General features: G+C 37.5%; 1 non-coding gene across 1 annotated transcript; it reads right to left on the bottom strand.

The window, feature by feature from the left end:
• Positions 1 to 12,617: 12,617 nt before the first annotated feature.
• Positions 12,618 to 12,724, bottom strand: LOC114081952 (U6 spliceosomal RNA). The gene has a single exon (XR_011708175.1). It is a non-coding gene; the product is annotated as a U6 spliceosomal RNA (small nuclear RNA).

Here is a 12,724-nt window from a genome sequence, read left to right as displayed (position 1 = left end):
AAACAAAAGGTGAAGTCTATGCCTTATGATGAACCTCAGGCTTTCTAGGCATAAACACCAATTCAGGAAAACACATAGTGCTTGGTAAGAACCTTCTGGAACAGTTGTTCAAGAGAAACTTCAGTGATGAAGGAATTGTTCTAGTATTTCAATTTCCCATTATAGTAGCCACTAGCAACATTAGACATCAAGCACTTAAAATGTGCCTAATGGGACTGAGGAACTGAATATTTAATTGCATATAAACTTAATTCACTGAAAATGAAATGTAAATAGCCACCTGTAGCCAGTGGCCACTGTCTACACAGCACAATAAGAACCTGAGCTGGTAACAGATTAGGAGCTTCCTCGGAAGTATTAAAATTACCAGCATCTCCAGAAATGATGATCATTGTACATTAAATGCCCCAATCTATCACCCACCTGGAAATGCACATTATACCTTGGGAACAGAGGGAAACATGTGAGTGAGGAACACTTGAGAAGAAGTTTCTGTGCCAGCATAGGTTCTGACTAATTTTTTTCCTCTGGCCTCTTTCTGGAAGAGAGGATCCTCTAACATTTTCAAGTGCAGCATCTCTCCCTCACCTGCACAAGAACTTCTCTGACTATGGCTTCCTCTTCTTCCCTGAGTACCCAATATCATGGGATACTCAAATCTGCCCCTGAGTTAGAGTGTGTGGTTTCCCAGCCTAGCTACATAATGAAAAGGCCTCTTTTGCATGTGGTAAATGAAACCTATATTGTCAGATGGTAGAAGAGTTCTGGCACCAGAAATAGAATTACCCATGCCCAGCAGAATGGTCACATGAGACCCACTAGTTTGACTAGATGTAAATGAAAATCTCTCTAAGAATTGGAAAAAAAAGTTTTATATTTTACTCTTGTAGTATATAAATAAAAAAGAGTCTTAAAATGACTAGTTTATTTTACTAAACCAAGAAATTCTTCTAGATTTTAAAGACTACTGCTTAAGACAAATATCTGATTGACACATTCCTGGAGACTTCAGAGCACACACTGGAGAAATAAAACAGGAAAATAGAGGACAGAATCTCAAAGTGATGTCAAGGTGCAACGTATAGAATGTAATTACTTTGCTTAGGTTTCAGGTGAACTTAAAAAATTTGAGCCAGATAAACTCAATGCCTTGTCTGTATTCACAAGTTTGATGGTGTGATGAAGTGTGGGATGCATTTGGGGGAGCCAAATACAATTCTTACTCTACTTGCTCTGAAAACCTTCTAAAGGAGAAGTGGATTGGGAGTCACCCTTCCCTGTTCTTCACAAAAGCACTCTGACTTCTTACCTTTGCAGTGTAAAGAGTTAATAAAAAAGAAAACAAAATGCAGCAACTTTTCAAAAAAAAAAAATTCATACTGCTGCAACTACTAAGCTAAAGAATCTGTTCATGACTCCTGAGAGATTAGCTATCTTCCCATGTGTGTGCATAGTGGGTTCAAGGCAACTCACTGGAGTAAGAGAAGAAAACATGTAAGGAGGTGGTGAGAAAGTGTTAGAATTCTATTTATAATTATCTATATTCTGCTCTTCTAAATGTGTATGTTTTACAGATATGCCCACTATTCCAATATATATGCAAATTTATACACACATTGGGATATGCAATCAAACTTTTCACTAATACACATGCAAGTTTAAAATGTAGAATTGTACTGCCTAGTCTTTGGTCAATATTGAAATCATTTGATAAAAAGAAAATAATTATGCTATTCCCTTGAAAAATATAATACTTGCACTTTTATCAGATTCTCAATAACTTAAATAAAACTAAATCCACATAGATAAAAAAAGCAGGGTATATCCTTAAGAGTCACAAAAATGACTGTGCTTTGGGATAATTGATAATCTATGTGCATTGCACTCTGCCATTACAATTATTTGGGGAAATTATTTCCAGAGCTGTTGCTAAATTTCAGTTTTATACTGAGACCTCTGGAAGGAAGTAATTGAAATGGAACATAATTAATTAAGAAGTACAGAGGAATAGAAAACCAACTGGGCAAGTTCTAGAGCTACAATGCAGTCAATGGCAGGCACAGCATGAAAGAGGGCCTGATCTTGATTGCAGTCTCTGCCTTAGATTTCTTGTACCTTCTACAGAGAATGTTGATGGAGATATCTGAAATTTTGTTTTTGTGGACTATTTGAAGGAAATTTTAAACTGCATGAAGTTTATCCTGACACTCCACAGATTTTCAGATTTTTTTTTTCTTTTCAAATCTGACAAGTGTTCAGAAATACACAATTTTTTTTTCAGAAGGTGGAGAAAAATGTCACTAGCAAAATCCCCAAATAAATAATTTCTCTCATATTTCATATGGCAGGCTAAAGCCAAATATGAATCAGCAAGTTTTTCTGTGATGATTGAGGTTAATTGAGAGATCACTGTAAATGCCTGTTGATTATGAGAGGTTTCACCTCAGGAATTGGCAAATATGTGGTATCCCATAAACATAATTTAAAGAAAATGTCAGATTCTCTTCTGGGGATATTGGGAAACAAAATGCTAAGGAAATAAAAGATTATAATTAACATTTTAGAATAGGGTAGGAAATTTGGTGTTCTTCAAACTACTACAAATATCACCATATCCAGACAATTTCAGAAACCCTGAAAAGTTATATTCTGGGAATGTAGATGTCCAATATCTCTTCCAACTACAGTAAAAGAGAAAGAGGCAAAAAAAAATAATCATTTCTAGGAAGGAGCCAAAATTGGTGATATATCAGATGAACTTGACCAATATAATTGCCAAGAGTGAACCACACCAATGTTGCCAGTAATTCAACCAATAACCTGAACTGTGATAGGAGGAACTAAAACAACAAAAATACATAGATATGTCCAAAAGAGTCTCTATCTTTTTTTCCCTGCCTTTATAAGGTAAAAATCTACACCTGCAGCTTATTCCAAGTTAGCTGCAAGTCATTTTATGAGAGCCAATACCTTCAGACTTTTGGAATCTTGCACTAAGCGAAAAACCAGACTTCTCAAGGCCTCTTTCCTAAAGGATTTCATCCTTTTCAGACCTCCATTCAGCTTTCTGGTACTTATACTGCCCAAAATACTGTTCAATTTTCTTAAATGAAGAATTCACAAAAAATCTCTAAGGTTTCTTTTGGATGTAAAGACATTTTACGAGGTAGAAAGAAGATAAAGGAGACACAAACCATGCCCTGAAAATAAATATCATCTAGTGGAGAAGAGGGATGGATATATTTATATATCCATAAACCAAGTGTCTCTTTCATTCAATCAGTAGACAACTCCTGATCAAATCTGAAGTTTGCCACTGGGGTGCTCCAGCACAGAGCCTGATGGTTCACAGGTTCTCAGTAAATGTGTATTGGCTGAAACAGTAACATGTATATTTCACACTCATACTAATGCCACTAATCTTTAGTGCTTTCCTGAAACTGAGGTGAGGATTTTTCTTGCCAAATTCCAATTTCATAGGTGTCAAGTTAGGTGAATTACTTAATGGTAGCATCTTCCTATCAATCTAGAAATAGAATGTCTAGCTCCATAATTTCAGATATTTATAAGCCCTTGGTCAGTTATTAGGCAACACTATCTCCTCTAGTACTGGAGGGCAGGCTACACCTGAAGTCTAAGTTGTAGCACCTGTGGGTGGCAGTCCCACGCAGGAGCTAAGCTGCCACCACCCCCAGCCTTGAGTAAAGGGGGTATTGGGCTGGCATCACAAGGCCACGCATTGTGCAAAGCAAATGGCCTTACGTTCACTCTGCAAGGAAATGCTTCAGCTCTGGGATGCCCAATGGGATTGAGCACCCCCCTCCCTTTTGAAACATTATCCCCTACCATATATGGGTGGAATATTCTATCCAAGATCTTTTCCCTGATAAATAGAGGGCTTCCAGGTGCTCTCACTCTCTTGCCTTCCAATGTGGAAGAGGACCCTTGAGGTCAGTAGAGCCCCCCCCAAGAACCCCAGACTTTGTGAAAAAAAATATGTCTGTGTCCTTGCAGTCTTTTTGTCGCCAGCCCAAACCATGCAGAATGATGCCGATTCCATCTCCCACATGGGCCATGGGCCATAAGCACCCACACAAGCTCCAGAGATGACCAGGGAAGGAGGATTCCTATTGTCATTCCTATGACAAGTGAGGATTCCTATTCTTGTCAAATCTCCTGTTCTTTCTATCATACTTGACATGATGGGAGTAGCATTAGGGAGCCTGCTGCCTGCTCAGCTCTGATAGAGGCACTGACAGTATAAAACACTCTGTAGAGACTTTTCATGGATCTAGAGCCTATGGAGGGGAAAAAGCTGACATGAAAGAATAAGAAGGAAGTGAAGGCTCAAAATACCAACTAACTAAGTGATTAAGTTGATTACTTTCAACTAACATAAAATAAAACTGTAATCTGAATGGATTAATAGAGAACACTCTGGAGGTATTTTACCATTGACTTTGTTATTCTCAGAAAGAAATACTGGCCAGGCACCATGGCACACACCTATAATCCCAGAAGCTCAGGAGGATCATGAGTACAAAGCCATTCTCAGCAAAATCGAGGAGGAAACTACTCAATGAGACCCTGCCTCTAACCATAATACAAAACAGAGCTAGGGATGTGGCTCAGTGGTTGAGTGTCCTTTGGATCAATCCCTGATTACCAACACCACCCCCAAGTATTGATGATTTATTTTAAAATTTTCATTCCTAAATATGATATTGTTAATTTAACAATTAAATTTAAGTATTACAGTCATCAATTAAATATATATTTTATTTATTTTTCCTATTGTGCTTAAGAACCAGTACTGAATTTTGATCCTGAAGGTCTGAGGATCTGTTTAGCTTTCATTGCTTCAGTAAAGGAGTAGGAATGGATTGCTTTGATTATGACCCGCCATCTTCTGGACATACTGGGAAACAATGTCTTCTAGCCCTGAAGAATGATTATTTTAACACAGTTCATCAAACACGAACCTGGTCCTTTTCCTGGGGCAGCCCAAGTGTCCTTGAGTGACAGTTCTACATTTGGTCATAAATCAGCAACACAATGAGTCTATGTTGGTAGCAGTTAAATGACCCTTGGATTTGAAGTCAGATGATAGGAACAAGGTTTTAAACTTTTCTCCAGCCTGAATATATGCCTCTAGGATTCATGATTGGGGATGCTGATATATTGGCTAGCTAATAACTCTCCTGTGCTTAAATTCTTTTTTGTAGGAAATGAATACAGTAGAAGCTAGGACTTGGAAAATCTCAAATAAAGAAATGTAAAGACATTTGCACCTTAATATGCAATTGAAACTTCATATTTCCATCACTTCTCTGGTCAGTCTTTGATGGTATATGCCACTTGGATGGCACCCACTCTCCCAAATGAAAGTAATTGTGAAGGCCTCAGCTCAGAAGAAACAGACAACCTGAAATGAGTGCTGGAAACACGTATATATCCATGTGAGCATAGTCATTCTGCTATTTGGCTAAAGTCCTAACCCTTCGTTTCCAATTTTCCATAAATGAAACCAGAGCAAAACATTAAAACACAAGTAACCAAATAGTAGGTAAACTATCAAAAGCTGCCTTTAAACATGGTTAATCATTTCAAAATAGTTGGTGGTTATTCTTCTGTTCTTAATATTCTTGAGAAAATACAATACAAATATTAAATACAAATAAAGATATTTAGAATCACATCTATTACATAAATTAGTCACTAGAAAGCTTAAACAAAATAATATCTAATCTAAAAAGAGAAAAAATATTGAAAATAACAGGAGAGTGTTCAAAAGAGAAGAAAAATAAGAGAAATTTAACAAAAGCATAAAATGTAAATGAAAAAAACTCTTATTGATGAACAAATTCCAATAAATAGTAGAAAATGAAAATGACATCTGTACAAAATTTTTAAAACCCTCAAAATAATGTTAAAAAAACAAATCTTTGCAAAGATGTATGAGGGACAAAAATATTTTTTAAATGTGTTAGGTGATACTATACTCATTTGATAAATGAGAGTATAAAATGAACATGGGGCCTGATTAACATTATTTAATGTTGATATATGTATGAAATCAATGATTTAAGTATCATAAATCATATGGATTCAATAGTAGAGCTTCAACACAGAAAATAATGCCTACTAGTAATATGAGGAAAATTAGAAAAATCATATTGCCCTGGAAATTTAAACCTACCTCTCTCAATCTTTGATGGAGAAAGTAGACAAAAAATGCCTAGAAATAAGGGTTTGAATTGAATATGTGACAGGCCATATGTACATCAAACTTCATGCAGGTTGAGCCTCCCTAACCCCTCCAGATCTGAAATCTGAAATTGTTTGAAAATCTGAAAGTAATAGGTCAATTTGACACCACAAGTGGAAAATTCAACACCATGAAACATTGTTTCATGCCCCAAATTGCTAAAAATATTGTATAAACTTATATTTAGGTGATTTGTACAATTTGCAGATATCTTGGATCCATCCCAAAGAAATGTATATATGTATACTTTCAGGTGTTGAGATTATATAATGTATAATATGATATAATATTATATGTTATATGTTATATATATTGTATATTATATGTTATATATATATTATAATAATTATATATTATAAATAATATAATATAATATTATATATATAAAGGTGCAGGGTGATTTAAGGCATGAGAAAGGTGACTGGAGGAGAAGTAACAAGTAGTTTACACGTGTTCAACTCAATGCCATGGCTCTTCTCAGGATGCTTGTTTAGAAATAATTGGTGTTATCATATATGAGATATTATATTTTATATATTATATATCATATATTATTATATATGATGTATAATATATAATATATGTTGTAATATATTATATATTATAAATGTATTATAATATATATTATATTTATTGTATATAAATATATATTATATATTGTGATATAATATATATTATATGTTATATATATAATCTCAACACATGAAAAAATTCCCAAACCCAAACACTCCTGGTTCCTAATATTTTGCATAAGTGTATTTAACCCTCTCTACCCAATTTTTACCCAGCAGAAGTATTGCCCCAAGTGAGTCAGAATCTAGATTTTATTGCTCATAATGCTCCACAATTACTCAGAGTCAAATGGGCATGGAAATAGGTTTCATTCAAAGCCAGCTTTGAAGAAAGATAAAAGAATGCTTTTTGTTTTGAATTTCCATCTTCAGAAAGCTCAAGGGCCAAGAAAGCTTTTATAAGAGAAGGAGTGATAAAGAGGACAAAAGGTAGGGAAAATATATATGAAGGTTTAGCTAATCTGTGTTAGAGATCATGTCAGTGGTGCCTGGCCAAGGTGGGGTTAGTTTCTCTTGTCAACATGAGGAAGTTCAGAAGTTCTAACAATTTGGGGCTTTAATCCCTCTTAATTTCAGATGCATTTCCCTAATTTTAGAGGGAGTCATTTCAAATTCTCCTGTTTAGTCAGCCTTCAGAGTTGAGGAAATTAGTGTTCCAATGTCATCTGACTAGCTGTCCAACATTGTATCAGTGTGCAGAATTAGAACATAAGGAGTCAGATGCTTATTCCTAAAGGGGTAAATTCTGAATTATTAAATATTTCCACCTAGGGAAAGAGCTTCAGTGTTAGTTTGTGTAATTGCTCCTTCCATGCCTTCTCAGTTGTTTGATTTGGTGGGTTGGATGGGTTTCTCCATGCAATCTCAACTCTGTCTCTGAACTATGTCCTTTGAAGACACTGTGAATTATTTGCCAAGCTTACTTATCCCATGGTGTGGGAGCCTTGTCCCATTCTTTGATCTCAGTGGGCTCAATTCAGAGGTGATCTCTCTTCCTGCTACCAGTGAAAGTAGGAGGGTGAGTTTTTTCAGCTGTTTCCATTCCATTACTTCCTCATCACTTCTTGACCATCATAGAGGACTTTGCCCAGTTCTTCAGAGGCCCCCAGTAATAGTGAGCAGAACCAAGGGAGTGAATGCTGTCACATAGTCTCTCCTCCACTTTTGGCATGTAATCCCTATTCCTGTGAAACACAGTTGAAAGTCTAAATAAATAGACCAGCTTCACTTGCTTTTCTTTATTAGTTAATTGACTTAAAAATCAATAATTTTGGAAGTCATGGAGCTGAGCAATATTATCATTAGCCTCCTACTAGCTTTGCGGTAGTTAAAATCAAGGACATGTGGGGCATGGTGAAATCATTTGCCGGGGTTGTTTCCCAGGGATTCAAAGCCCATGTTTATTGGAGCCAATGACTTCACTTGGGCTTGCACCAGTATTGCATGGGTAACATTTTGACATCCTCAGGCCAGAAATTCCATGCTCATATCTGCTAACACCAATAATTTCTGAACAAGCATCCTGAGAAGAGCCATGGCATTGAGTTGAACATGTGTAAACTACTGGTTACTTCACCTCTAGTCACCTTTCTCATGCCTTAAATCACCTGCACCTTTATCCCAGAAAACACCATAAACCTTAGACTCAGCACAAAGAAAGAAGAGACCCTCCTGAGACTATTTACAAATACACTCTTTTTTACAAAACTTGTCATTGTAATGACTGGCATACAGTGAGGTGTGCAAAATGGAACTTGTTTGGAAACAATTTGATGAAATGGCCAAAAATAACATCCAGAAGAACATTTGCCATGGCTTTTCAGCCCCTTGCCACTCTAAAAACCTTTGGACAAGTCAAAACAAGTATCTAAGCACCTTGTCCCATGGACCATCCCCGGGACTTTTCCTGACTCAGCACTGTGGACCTTCAGTGCATAGTTTCAATTTTGCACTCTGGATTGAAGACTTCCTACCCCGTGAGTCACTTTCCTATAAGCAATCAGATTCCTATTTCTTTTCCCCTCTCATTTGGCTTTTCTAGTTGGGGAGCTGGATTTGGATAGACAAGATTTAACATCTGAATGGAAGTTCTGGTTTGAACTTCCTTGGGGGCAATGTGATTCCAGACCAGAGAGGGATTAAGGATCCTCTGTCTACAGAAGTTCTCTTTGGTTTCTCTCTGGGTTGGTCTGGTTGTGGTTGGAGATGTACCATATCAGATTGCAGAAACCTGGTCAGACCTGGTTTGGCCTTCATTGCAAGTGTCCTGAGACCTGATTATAACAATATAAGTAATAAAAGAATAGAATTTTGACCTGTTTTGTCACTATTTGGAAATAATGGGAAATATTAGTTAAATCTCCATATTCAGCCCATTAGTTGACATTCTCCAACAACTGGGTCACTTGCAGCTATAAATCCATGAGAAGAAAAAATGATTTTTTTGGTAATCCTGTCTGATCTTCATATTCCTTGAATTAAGGAAAGCATTAGCCTGCTGGAGACAGCACTGGGAAGAATTTAACTTAAACCTGCCAGGTATACTGTCGCCTTAATTCTGAAGAATAGCTTTAGCAGAGGTTCCTGGGGCCACTCTGCTCTTTTGCAGGGGATTCCCATGAATTTTTTAAACACTATTAACTCCCAGTAACATCTTGTTGCATTTTCTGGTAAATTCATTTTGGGTCTGCAAGCCTAATTTAATGTTTTATCAGCATGCCTAATTTACAAACTTCTTGGGAGTGCATTTTAATTAATCTTAAACTGCAATTATAGGGTGAACATATAAAAGTTTTAAGCTTTTCATTTTTTCTTCTAATGACTTTCTTCTTATATTAAGGATAACTGTTATTATGTGGAATGCAAAATCTAAGAGTTAACTCATAAATTCATTTGAAAATGAGAAGAAGGAAAATGAAGGAGAAAGATGAAATAAATAATCAAGAGAAGAAGGGTGAAGAGGAGGAGGGGGAAGAGGAGGAGCAAAGTTCACAGTCTTTTTAAGAAATCAGGCTGCTATGAGATCTGCTTTGCCTAAAAAAAATTTGGTCCACAAACTTCCTAAGACTACAAAAGAATATCTTAAAGTGTAGTCATATAAAGTGGTGACCTTGGCTTCTACCATTTTGTCATAAATATAATTTAGATTGAAATGCCCTTTAACAAACTATTCAATTCACATTGCTTTATCACACTTGTGTATCATGTGCATCAAGTACACGGGTTTTCTTTGACTAAGAAATAACTTGAAAGTGTTGTCTGATGTCTCAGCAATTATTAATTAGCAGTTATAACTATCAAATATAGACTAGGTGAATAGAAATGAGATTAAATATTTATAAATGTACTCCTCATGATGCTTAAAGTCTTAAATTCTGTTATGCTGAAACTTGATACAACATCTGAGTCATTTCTAAATAAGAAATTTGGGGGATAGAAGAAGACTGTAGCCTATTTTTCAAAACAGCTGGATATAATCACTAAGTATGCCCATATGCCTGAGTATGGTAACACCCACTGTGATTTGCTGCAAGAAGCAGAGAAGTTAAACTCCAGCCAGGTTATCACTATATAAAGTCCACTTGCAGGAACAAAAGAAGGGAGTTGACTTACCTGGGGAGGTGAGGCAACATTCAAACTATATTACTGAGCAATTCTAATATCACCATGAATTCAGGATAGACTTACACCCAGCCTCTGTGTATCCCACTGATGCTAAAGTACCCATTCATAACTGTATCCATATTATTGAGCAAGTTTATTCCTACCATCTTGACCTAATGGAGCTGCCTTTGGAGAATCCAAAACTTGAGATGTCCACATAGATAAACAGTTTTTTGAACCAAGGTGTGTTAGCTTTCTATAACAACCAAAATACCTGATAAGTACACTTAGAGGAGTAAAAGTTTATTTTGTTAAAACGTGTTGTTATTGTTGAAAGTTTCAGATGTTTAGTTCGTAGAAGGACATGGTGGAGGAAGTTGGTCAGCTCTTGGAAGCCAGGAAGGAGAGAGAGAGAGGGAGAGAAAGAGAGAAAGGAAGGAGAGGAGAAGTGAGGCCAGGGACAATATACAAACCCCAAGGACACATACACAATGAACTAAGTTTTCCAGCCATGTCTCACCAACCTACTCTTATCACGTAGTAAGTAATCTATTCAAATTATTATTTCTTCAAAAGAATTAGTCTACTAAGTTATTGCTCTCATAACCTAATGATTACACCTTTGAACATTCCTGCATTAACACATGAGCTTTTCCAGAGACACTAAAGAGCCAAACCTCAAAACAAGGACAGCACAGAGCTGATTATAGGGCATTAACCCAGAAAAAAAACATTGAAAGCAGAAGTCCTCCCACCTAGTTTTTCCACATACAAGGAAGGGTTTGTGGCTCTCAGAAAGGCCCCTCCATTTAGAAGGAGTAATTAGCACATAAAAAACAAAAACAAACAAACAAATATAAAAAATACCACACCACCACCACCACAAAACCGTTTTAATAATGGAGAAAGACAATGTTAACAGTTCCCAAAATCAATAGTACATCATCTAAGCACACGCAAACTCCTATCTGTATTTGTAAGATTACCCTACTTATAAATAGTAAAATTTAGGGGTTTGCAAGTGGGATAGAGGGAGTAAGAAGGAGAAAAAAAAAGGAAAGAAAGAGATAAGAGAGAGTGGGAAAAAGAAAACAAGAGAAAAAAGAAAAGAAATAAAAGGGGAGGAGGGAGGTGGGGCATATGCAATTCCTCTATATTATATTATTCTGGTGATTTGCTGAGGGCCATTGCTAAGTAAGAACGATGCATGGCATGACCCAGGTCATTTGCAGTGTCATGGCATGTAAGGTGACCTTGCTCAAGGACCAGGGCGGATCCGGGTTTAGGGCGGATGGGGTTTAGGGCGTTCCCGGTTTAGGACAATCCGGGTTTAGGGCGGTTCCAGGTTTAAGGTGTACCCTGCTGGGAATAGGGTGTATCCTGTTGCCTCAGGCGCGCCAGCTCGTTGAGTTCCCGTTGAGTTCTCGTGAGATTCAGAGAGTTTTTGGGATTTCGCCCAGAACGTGAATTGGGCCCAGAACGTGAATTGCCCCAGAACGTGTGTAGAGTGCCGGTGTGAGTTCGGGAATAAAGTATTGCTGTTTGAATCTACAAGGCTGTGAGTGGCTCGTGATTTTGTGCCCAGCCAGACTGCAGCAGTGATTCAGTTGTTAAAGACCTTTTTCATGCACAATTCTTGGTTTCACATATGTTGAGGTTGTGAGGACCAGAGGGGGAAGGGTAGAGGAGACTGGATGAATGGATGAAAAGAGAGAGAAGAGAAAGAAAGAAAAGAAAAAAAAAATGTCTCTCAGAACTCTGTTTTCTTTTCTTCCAGTTGGTGGCATTGTCTATTCCTAGCTTGAGTCTCTGGGTTCAGGGTTGTGGTGGTAGTCAGTGTGAAAGGACTTGAGCTTCCACCTGTGGCCTCTCTATACTTATTATCTGAGATGCAAACCAGGCGCCTGATCCGCCACAGAACCAAGCTGGTAGCCACGCCCACCAGTTGGTGGATTTTAAGGGTTGGTAGGATTTTCCAAGATGAGTTCCATCAGTTTTTCTTGTAAGGTGTTTGATAAGGTGGGGGGTGTTGGGGAGACCTTATGTTTGTCCAGAGCTCAGTTCGGTGACTGCACGGGCAGGCGGCTGGGCCCCTCCTCCAGTTGGGGTGGTCTGGCTACCACGCGGGCAGGCGGCTGGGTCCCGTCTCCGGGTTGCGTGGTCTGCCTTCCGTGAAAAATATGGAACGCTTCATGAATTTGCATGTTATCCTTGAGCAGGGGCCATGCTAATCTTCTCTGTATCTTTCCAATGTTAGTATATGTGCTGCCGAAGCGAGCAC

Source organism: Marmota flaviventris, chromosome 7 (assembly GCF_047511675.1).
Source record: "Marmota flaviventris isolate mMarFla1 chromosome 7, mMarFla1.hap1, whole genome shotgun sequence".
NCBI lineage: Eukaryota > Metazoa > Chordata > Mammalia > Rodentia > Sciuridae > Marmota > Marmota flaviventris.
This window is presented reverse-complemented; position numbering and strand designations above follow the sequence as displayed.